This window comes from Urocampus carinirostris, chromosome 1 (assembly GCF_059441175.1).
Source record: "Urocampus carinirostris isolate Australia breed hairy pipefish chromosome 1, RoL_Ucar_1.0, whole genome shotgun sequence".
Lineage (NCBI taxonomy): Eukaryota > Metazoa > Chordata > Actinopteri > Syngnathiformes > Syngnathidae > Urocampus > Urocampus carinirostris.
In genome coordinates this window covers 76,160,102-76,171,123 of record NC_142349.1, presented here as the reverse complement: position 1 = coordinate 76,171,123, position 11,022 = coordinate 76,160,102, and the positions used below count along the sequence as shown (strand labels likewise).

Genomic DNA, 11,022 nt, shown 5'->3' with positions numbered 1-11,022 from the left:
TACAAAGGCTTAATTAGCGGTTTACAGCCAAAACCGGGTCCGTAAACTGTAGTCTAAATTGCGTCTTATATCTACTGGACTGAACCCATTAAGCAGCCGAGACTGTCTCGGTTTCTCACGAGTGACAAACGCATTCATAGGTGACAATATTTTAAGTAATCGCTAAAGGTCCATTTTATCTCCTAGCCATAGGTACTTATGAAAAACGACATCTGTGGCTCGCAAGCCACAAGTTCTCGAACTCTGGTTTAGACGGACGGCCAGATCTTAGGTGGTTTTATGCTCTCCCTGTTTTGATATTCTTGCTCGCAGAGTGCTCTGGGAGATGTGTAAATGTTGCAAAATCTTTTGGTATCCCATTCCCGCTTTGGACATTGGATCATTCAGAAGTCATCAGGGAACTTCTTGTGTTTGTTGGTTAAACTGAGAGATCCGAGGGACAGTATTTTCGAAACGCTTACTTTTCACTTGTTTTTGTAGTAAATATAACACAAAATGGGGAAGTAATCTGGTTCCACTCCACGATTTGGTCCCACATTCAGGCGCTGTACATTGAAATATTATTTTATCGTATGTAATATACATTTCAAGTGAAGTGATGGTCAATCGCGTATGATGCGGCAGGGGTAAACCAGTGAAAGCTGTCGGGCCCTGTTGTTGAACAGACCCGAATGACATGGCCGCTTTCTGGTATCCCGTTTCATCTGGAGGGACGAAAGCATGACCGACTTAGGTGCCGAGGTGCTTAACTAGTTTGGGTGTTTGGGCAATTGGGTTCGCCATGGTCCCAAAAACATTTTTTTTGGGCTATTTATTTCCCTTTAATTTTCTTTGTTATTGTATGTGTTTGTCTTGCTGTCAGTCACCCCTCTTGAGGGATATGACCAGGTTAGATAGATAGTTAGATAGACTAGTGATCCCAAGAGCCAAGAAGAGAGCCGGAGGTTCGAGAGCCTTCTCCATTCGGGCCCCGGTGCTGTGGAACGCTCTTCCCCCTGAAGTGCGATCTGCAACGTCAGTGGAAATATTTAATTCTCGGCTTAAAACACACTTTTTGTTCATTTGGACTTGTTGACTCTGTATTGTTGTTTGGCTGTTTTATGCCTGTTTTGTTTGGAATGATGAAATGTTCCATAAAAAATAGAAATAAAACGCACAAAACTTGAAAATATTGCGGCCATAAACATTGGGTTTTGGTGTATTTCATGGAGCACTATTTGGTGTAAATATTGTTTGGAATAAGACATTTTCTAATAACTGATAAGGAAATTTCAAGCAATCGTTGAGAGCGCCGTCTAGTGGACGCATTTCAGAAAACTTTTCCCTTCTCACTTGGCTATTGCCAAGTGATGGGAATTTCTTCTCTTTTAGAGAAGCGGCTTTTTCGGCTCGGCTCACTAAAACGGGCCCCAGCGGACTCTCCGGATTAAATAAATACATGGGATAAAGCATCTGAAACATATTTTGTTTGTTTTCAAATATATTCGAAATAAATATGACAAACGATGCCCTGAATTCAATGATTTTGAAAATCTTTATGGTACTATGTTATCAACGACTGTATTGTTTCAATTGAAGTGAATTTATCTATCTATCTACCTTGGTAATGTCCCTGAAAGAGGGTTGACCGACAGCAAGACAAACACATACAATAACAAAGAAAATAAAAGGAGAGAAAAAAGCAAAAAAAAACAAAACCCCACACAAATTTTTTGGGACCATGGCCAACCCAATTGCCCAAACACCCAAACAAGTTAGGGACCTCGGCACCTAAAATTGGTCATGCTTTCGTCCCTCCAGACGAAATGGGACACCAGAAAGCGGCCATGTCACTCGGGTCAGGGTGACACAACACACTCTTCTGTTCAACAGCTTTCGCTGGTTTACCCCTGCCGCATCATACGGGTGCCCAGCCCATCCTTAAGAACGCGTCCACAATCCCACTATCCTTTCACCACACATCTCCACTCCTTTCTATCACCAAGAAGAGCTCTAGCTTCCACTAGATTTCGACCTCTTTCCTGAATTTATGCCTGGTTAAAACTTTTACATGGATTATACGAAGAGAAACACACAGAGAAGACGACACTCGTATTGACCTAACGAGCGAGAGAGAGAGAGGGGGGGGGGGGGGAATGAGAGAGATCGCATTTTGAAGGGAGCCGGCTCATTAACTCCTTTCGTTCTTCAACAACACAGCAGAGTGGAACTGTGATATGGTGTGATGCTAGGAGGCGATAGAGCACCAAAGAGATAGATGACATCGGAGAAGAAGAGTAGAACTGCACGTCACTTCCGCCATTGTCTAAGGCTTCGTGGTGTTTTGTCCCAGTCGAGTGCATAATCTAACTCCACCTAACTGGATTAAACCCCGCAAAGGTTCAAAAACTACATTTAACTCCGTAAAAGTTCAAAGGTGATTAAAATGTGCGAGGGATGGAAAGGAAATTTGAAAGAGGAGCTTCGGGAAGTTCAAATTGACAACGAGGGAGAAGATCGTCGGCTAAACCGAGTTAGCATTAGCAAGGCGCTACGAGTTGTGTTGAACAGAGCAGGTTGGTCACTTTTATTTCCATAACATTTTTATTCTCCTAAATGTCAACATATTTTCCGATATAAGGGCAACACTGCTACCTTTTTTGCGCGGTCGTGCCAAGTGGAAACTCACAAAGTTACGGGAAAAGTCTCATTTAGCCCTACAAACTCATTTGGTTTCAACCAGGTCTCACAAAGGCCAATAAGGCTAATATTGTGAACATTAATAATATGGTTATTGACAAGTAAAGCCCTATTTGGTAGTGCGCCCGCTCCGAGACTGGTAGGTTGTGGTTCAAGCCTCAGCCGAGTCATACCTAAGGCTTAAACATTGGTACCCGTTGCCTCCCTGCTTGGCGTTCAGCATTAGGGGTTGGAATTGGGAAGTTTGCTCACCTAATGACTCCCAACACCTCAGTTGGGTTGAGCGAGGGGGCTGGGAATCCCCTCCTCTGAATCAATATCCCAAAAAAGAGTCAGAAATGACTCTAGCCATCTCCCACTAGGGCTATATATATATATATATATATATATATATATATATAATGCTAAGCTTTATGTTTGGGGTGATGGAGTCACCTAAAACTAGGGTGCGGGAGCCAGTAGACCGGTGGAGTGGGACTAGCTAGGGGGCTGAACTTGTTATGTGTCTGAATTGGCCCACCGCAATTAGCATGCTGTTTAGGGCTAGTGCTAACCGGACTAGCAGGTTCGCTACAACTCACTCTATCACTGGTGTCTGTGGCATCTAACATTTTCCTTTTAAACTGCTCTAGCTCACGTACACGTCCTTCTAGAAGGGTTAACTGCCTACAGAAGCGGGAGCAACCTTTACAACAATACTTACTTACTTGTGAGCAGTCGGAAGCCGAGCAGCGTCTTAGTGTCTTAGCATTTGGGGGAGAGGTCGCTCCTTTACCGGCGATCAGCAGCAATTGCTTGTGGCACTTGCCTTCCGCCAATGCCAATATTCAGGAGAGACCAATGATATTTTCGTTTTTGTTATAGACATTTTAATTGAGGTTCTGTGTCGTTTCTGTCTCCATTGGTTAGAATGATTACATAAATGCAGTCTATTTTATATATTTATACATTTTGCCATTTATGTGTTTCGGTATTATGTCGTATATTTGGGATGATGCGAAATCTATGCGTGTCTTGTGTCCAACAGATGTCAGTGAAGAATTCCTGTCTCCAGAGTTTCCTGACATTAAAAAGGAGGAGGAGGATGTGGAGCCTGTTTGTGTTAAAAAGGAGGGACGTTTCACAGAATTGCCGGTGACTGAGACCATTTTAACTCCTGGGAGTCAGGTTAAACATGAAGAGAACTGGCAGGAGCCTCCAAGCAGCAGCTCCCGTCATCACGTGAAAATTGATGATGAGGACACATCTGACTCTGCAGACACTGATGGCGACAGACAGTCAGAAGCTGATAACAAGTGTTCTCAGTGTGGGGAAACGTTTCAGTTCAAATATAGTTTGAAGTTGCATATGAGAATCCACACAGGGGAGAAGCCTTTTTCCTGTTCAATCTGTGGTCTAAAATTCAGCCATAAATCAAAACTAAACATTCACACAAAAACCCACACTGGTGAGAAACCTTTTGCCTGCAAGGTTTGTGGTAAGAAATTCAGCCGGAAAGAATACGTAAAAACACACACAAGAACCCACACTGGTGAGAAACCTTTTGCCTGCAAGGTTTGCAGTAAGAAATTCAGCTGCAAAGAAAACGTAAAAACACACACAAGAACCCACACTGGTGAGAAGCCTTTTTCCTGCTCAGTTTGTGGTCAAAAATTCAGCATTCAAGGAAACTTGAAAAAACACTCAACTGTCCACACAGGGGAGAAGCCTTTCTCCTGCTCAATTTGCGGTCAATCATTTAGCTTAAAGGACAGCTTACATAGGCACACAAGAATCCACACTGGTGAGAAGCGTTTTGCCTGTTCAATCTGTGGTCTAAAATTCAGACGGAAATCAAACCTAGACTCACATACAAGGACCCACACTGATGAAAAACCCTTTTCCTGATTAATTTGCGGTCAAAAATTCACCGAGAAAGTAAATTTGAAAAACCACGCTACAACCCACACTGGTGAGAAGCCTTTTCCCTGCTCAGTGTGCGATCAAAGATTCAGCCAAAAACAAAGCTAAAAAATACACACAAGAACCCACACGGGTGAGAAGCCTTTTTCTTGCTCAGCTTGCAGTCTTAGAGATTCAAGTCAAGCCAAAGCTCAGGATCACACGTGTGCCGGAGAAAATGGCATTGGTCCCTCTGCTTGATATATCATTTCTTGCAATAACATTTAAAACTACCACTGAATGTACGGATTTTTTGTGTACTATTCATGTTATATCAATTCAAAAACATATCTATTTTATGTATGTGCATATATATATATATATATATATATATATATATAAAAAGTGTGTGTGTGTATTTTGGAAAAAAATGTTCGATTTATCAATTGCAATTTGGATGTGATTTTCGATTTTTTTTTTACAGAAAAACCAATATTGGAGGGCACGAATGTTTCCTATGAGTTATAGCTCCTGGTCATCCGTTTCTCAGTCAAATCCAAGACTGACATGTAATGAAATTTGTTAATCACCACTTCTTCGGGCTCTGTTGACTTTCCTGACAGTCCCATTTAATTGATGAATTTCAGTTTAACTTTAAGAGCTTTTTTTGGCGGCAGTAGCTCAGGAGGTAGAGCGATCGTTTTAGGATTAAGGGATCCCAGTTCGAATCCCGGCTTGTCCGTGTTACATGTCGAAGTGTCCTTGGGTAAGACATTGAACCCCCAATTACCCCCAATAAGCAGGTTAGCGCCTTACATGGCTGCACAGATCACGGCCGCTATTGGGAAATGTGAAGCACACTGTAAAGCGCTTTGGGAAGTCATTGACTTGAAAAGCGCTATATAAATGCAGATCATTTCATCATTTCATTTCATAAAAATATTAGCAGTTGTGTGCCTGCCTACCCCGGCTAATAGGCTGGTGTAAGCTGTGAGTCTATCAAAATTGTGCATAAATTGCTTGAAAACTTTGCCTCTATGGTCACTTGCCACCTGCCATACCACCCTGAGAACGCTCGAGCTTGGAAACTAAGCAGTGTCGGGCCTGGTTAGTTCTGAGGTGGGAGGCCCCTTGGGAATTCCAGATGCTATAAATCGGTCATTTGGCGCACGCTCTGCTTCGACAGCACCGACTGTATCCCCCTGGTACAGTCGGTGAAAATGAATTTCTCCGATGGGACCGAATAAATTGATTTATTATCATTAAAAGTTGCCTCTGATTGGCCGGCGCTGTTAAAACCTGAACTGTGACTGAGTCTCAAAGGGCTGCAAAGATCAAAGACAATTGCAAAGTACAGACTATTATGACGCCATCCCCTGATCTAAAACCTACCTGAGGGCAAACAATACACAGTTATTGTCAACATAAAATAGAGGTTATTCATATGTTATAGAATAGAAGTGAGTTTTAAGCCTAGATTTAAACATTTTCACTGAAGTTGCAGATCGAATCTCAGGGGGAAGAGCATTTCACAGGACCGGGGCCCGAATCCAGAACACTCTCGAACCTGCGGATCTCTTCTTGGCTCTTGGGATCACTTGTCGACCGTCATTTTTGTAAGGTATGCTTAATCGTATTTGCTCAAAAGTGTGTATATCCAACCATATTGTATGGCCCTTTTTGGCTTCTCCAGTTTTCCTGTTTCTTTGTTTAAAAGTGTTGGTACTGTCCCAGGGGGGAGGGTTAGAGGGAGTTTCTTTTCCTGTTTCATTGTCTCAGTACTATTCCACCCTTGTGACTTCAATAAAACACAGCGCAGTGGGGGAAGGGGCGCGGCCAGCGAGACGAAAGGAACCTTCTCTAACTGCAGTTGTCTAGAAAACTGCAAAAGTCTTTGCCTGAATTTCCTTCTAGGATTCGTCAATATTTTTTAGCTCTCCCACACGTGAGTGATCACTTTAGACACGACATTTTTGGTGCCGAAACCCGGGAAATCTCATTCGGGCGGTCGACCGCCGCAGACAAAGGACGCCAAAGAAAGCTGACGTCAGCGCTTCCCTTTAAAGAAGCGGGCCTCTGAATTCTTGCTTCGGCCGGCCACCCGGAGACGATTTCCCAACAGACCAGGCGAAAGAAGAGGCATCAGGTATTTGTACTTAAAATGGTTTCGCACCACCATTTTTAACATTAAAATGGATGAATAAAACAAGGATACGAGTCAGACGTTAAAGAAGGGAGTGCGCCGATCAGCTGGCTTGTGTACTAACAGACATTTTCAACACCTCGCTAGACCAAGCCAAAGTACCATCATGCTTCAAATTTGCCAACATCATCCCAGTGCCAAAGAAAACCCAGATCTTATCACTCAACGATTACCGGCCCGTTGCACTGACTCCTATCATAATGAAGTGCTTCGAGAGACTGGTAAAAGAGCACATCACCTCCAGTCTCCCCTCTTCATTCGACCCCTTTCAGTTTGCCTACAGGACAAACCGCTCCACCAGGGATGCCATCTCCTCTGCGCTTCACCTGAGCCTGACACACCTAGAGGAGAAGAACACCCATGTGCGGATGCTGTTCCTGGACTTCAGTTCAGCATTCAACACCATCATCCCACAACATCTGGTAGACAAAATGGGGCTTCTGGGTTTCAACACCCCCCTGCGGAACTGGCTGCTGGACTTCCTCTGTGACAGACCCCAATCTGTGCGGATAGGTCAGAACAGTTCAGATGTCATCTACCTCAGCACGGGCTCCCCCCAAGGCTGCGTCCTAAGCCCCTTGCTGTTCACCTTGATGACACACGACTGCGCCCCTAGGTCCGCCACAAACCACATCGTGAAGTATGCTGACGACACAACGGTGGTGGGCCTCATCAGGGATGACAACGACCTGGCCTACAGAGAGGAAGTGGAGCAGATGGTGGGCTGGTGCAAGGACAACAGCCTGGTCCTGAATGTTGACAAGACTAAAGAGATCATTGTCGACTTTAGGAAAAACCAGCCCAACCATGCCCCACTTTGCATCAACAACAAGGCTGTGGAGGTTGTCAGCAGTATCAAGTTCCTAGGGGTGCACATCACAAACAAACTCACCTGGTCCGTGAACACTGCATCTCTGGTTAAGAGGGCACAGCAGCGCCTGTACTTCCTGCGGAGGATGCGGAGAGCCCACCTGCCCCCACCATCCCTCATCACATTCTACAGGGGCACCATAGAGAGTATCCTGACCAGCTGTATCTCTGTGTGGTGTGGAGGCTGCAGCGCTACCGACTGGGGTAGTGTGAGGAGGGTAACGAGGACAGCGGAGAAAATAATCGGGACTACACTTCCCTCCATTCAGGACATTGGCCAGAAGCACTGCTTATCCCATGCTAAGAACATTACCGGGGACCCCTCTCACCCCCATCATGGACTATTCACTCTGCTAGCCTCTGGGAAGAGGTACTGCAGTGTGCGGTGCAGGACCACCAGGCTCCGCAATAGTCTAGTCCCCCTGGCCATTAGACTGTTAAATGGTCAATCTAACATATAGTTAACTTAAATCTAAACGGCTGCTAATTTGACTTTTGCACTAGTGGCAGTTTTTTTATAGCTTGCCACTCCTTGCACATTTGATCTCTGCACTATTGTTACTTACAGTGTTATTACTTACAGTGTTATTGTTTGCAATATAATGGTACTGTGTACCTGACTTGTTAACCTGACTGCCCATCTTGCACATCTGGTTAGCGTCTCTTCTTGCACTATCGGCACTATGGTAAATAACACAATACAGCTTTATTTATATCTGTACACTGAAGGACACTGAGGGAAACTGTGGGAGTCAGATCCATCGACATTTCGTTCTGTATACACGTGTACTAGAATGACAATAAAGTAGATCTGAATCTGAATCTGAATCTGAATCTGAAAAGAGGTGAGTGGGATCAGTGTGCGCAAGAGACAAGGGACTCACAGTCTGGTAAAAACAGAATGGATCGCGTTATCCAAGGATTCATTTGAAAGAAAAAAAAAAGGATTAGGCCATGACTCCTTTAGAAACGAGTTTCTCGAGGCGGATAACGCGGTAGTGTAAATTACCATATTTTCTGCACTATAAGGCGTACCTAAAAGCCTTTAATTTTTTCAAAAGCTGACCATGCGCCTTATAATACAGTGCGCCTTATATATGGATCAATATTAAGTCTTGCAACTAAGGCAAGCAGCCGCCGACTCGATTTTCCCCCGAAGGCGAAGTCGTCCGCGGTGTATGCTGGGAATTATATACCGGCGTTTCATTTCCTAACCAACGTGTCAATCATCATTTGAATCAGTCACTATGGGTTTAAGTTATGCGGAGGTAAAGGGGGCGGATCCTTTTTATCATTGACAGGCTCGCATAGGCTAAAGGGGCGAAACCAAGCCTGCAATTGGCCGGAAAAGATGAATGCGAATCACACGTTGGTTGGGTTGCACTACGGCATAGAGAAAACCTTTTTTACTGTTCTGTATTTGTAAATATTTTATTCTCCTGGATTTACTACACTCACGGTTGTAAGAAGACCATGGTTGCGTATCGTTATTGAACGTGATGGCTGCAAGAGAACTTAGGTGAGCTATGCGGCTTTATATTTTCCCGGTATCTTGTTTTAGAACGATCTTGATGTCGCTGTGATGAGTTTTTTTTGAAACTAAATTCAATTCAAAGTGTTTATTGTCATGTGCACAGTAAAGAACCCCGTTTCCCTGCACAATAAAATTCTTACTTTGCTTTCCACTCAGTTGCCAGTAAAAAATAAAATGGAAACTAAGAAATGTTTGTTTGGTGACATCGCACAGACACCGCCTCCGCACGTGTCTGAGACACATATTTGCTTCTTTGCGACCCGTCGGAATATTAAGGGGGTAATAAGTTTGACTCAACTATCTGACTGTTTTCTCAACGTTCCCATTGTAGCGCCTTATAATCCGGTGCGCCTTATGTATGGAAGATATAGGACCAAAAACGATTTTTTTCGGGGGGTGCGCCCTATAACCCGGTGCGCCTCATAGTGCGGAAAATACGGTAAAAATTCTCACGGTACGTATAAAACGGGACTCTGCTCTTCGGAGTAGAAATTGAAAGACAACGGATCCCCTCACAGGGGATGTTGTACAACATACGGAGCGCGGGCCCCAAGTGGTCCCAAAGATTTTTTTACTCCGAATTTTTTTCAGTTTTTTTTTGTTGAAAATCAATAAATGAAGGACTGAAAAGTTTAGGAAGAAAATGATTGAGTGATTTTAGATACGTTAATTCAAGATAAAGGCAGATTAATACCGAAAAGGATCAAATATTCCCGTTTTTTAGTTCAAAATTGGTAAATGAAGGACTAGGAAAACTGAGAAAAATCGGAGTGAATTGGAATATATTAATTTGAGATAACGGCAATTTTTATGTAAAAATATTGAAACCCGTGAAATACTTTCTTTTCAAAGAAAAATATGGAAGAAAGTTGTCTCTCATCTCATTAGCCGCACCGCTTATCCTCAGTAGGGTCGCGGGGGTGCTGGAGCCCATCCCAGCAATCATCGGGCAGTGGGCAGGGGACACCCTGAACTGGTTGCCAGCCAATCGCAGGGCACACAGGGACAGACAACTCGCTTGCTCATTCTCACCTGGGGACAATTTGGACCGGCCAAATCCAAATTGAATGTGGGAGGAAACCCACGCAAGCACGTGGAGAACATACAAACTCTGCAAAGGAAGTCCGGTCGCTGGATTTGAACCCACACAGGAGGTTCCCAAGACCTTAGAACCGTGCATGCCTGGAAATACAAATGAGTAAGACAATTAGCTGCGGATGATTTTATGTCATTTTTACATTAAATTGGTGGGCTCAAGGAGTTGATTGAATTGGTTTGAAAGAAGAATGCAATTCAATTTGAGAAAGTGAGACAAAGGAGAAAGAAAGAGAAAAATGAAGGAGAAAGGTAATTAAATATTTAAAAAAAAAGATAATTTGTTGAAAATAAAGTGAGATTGGGACAAATAACTTGAATTGTGTCAAATTTAGATGAATAAAATGGAGGGCGAGTTTGATAGAGAATGTTAGGATTGGGATTTATGTCGTTAATTTGGCCATCAAATGAGTGACATTGAAATTGGAAAGACTAATGGAAAACCAAATGGAGAACATTTATCAACTCGTGGTTCGAACCGTGGACAAAACAGAATGAGTTTAATGGGAAACTTACAGAGCAATCGGTTAATAAGTTGAAGGACAAATTAGAGTTAGAGGAATGCATCACTCCAATATTGAGTTAATAACAATCACAGAGGATAATCACACGCAGTCAGACTAAGAAGAGAGAGTATTTCGTAGGGAGCCGGCTCATTAACTCTTTCGTTCGCCAACAACACAGCAGAGGGGAACTGTGAGATGGTATGATACTAGGGGGCGTTAGAGCACCAAGGAGCTGGATGCCAACCGAAGAAGAA

At 43.5% G+C, this 11,022-nt stretch overlaps 2 pseudogenes across 2 annotated transcripts in view; both read left to right on the top strand.

The window, feature by feature from the left end:
• LOC148377001 (uncharacterized) overlaps positions 1-11,022 on the top strand; it is an 88,154-nt pseudogene that overhangs the window by 29,672 nt on the left and 47,460 nt on the right. The window lies entirely within an intron of this gene.
• Positions 2,306-11,022, top strand: part of LOC148376990 (uncharacterized) — a 205,695-nt pseudogene continuing 196,978 nt past the window's right edge. Inside the window, exon 1 of the transcript XR_015852527.1 lies at positions 2,306-2,555. The product of XR_015852527.1 is annotated as an uncharacterized LOC148376990 (transcript). The remainder of the gene's footprint in view (positions 2,556-11,022) is intronic.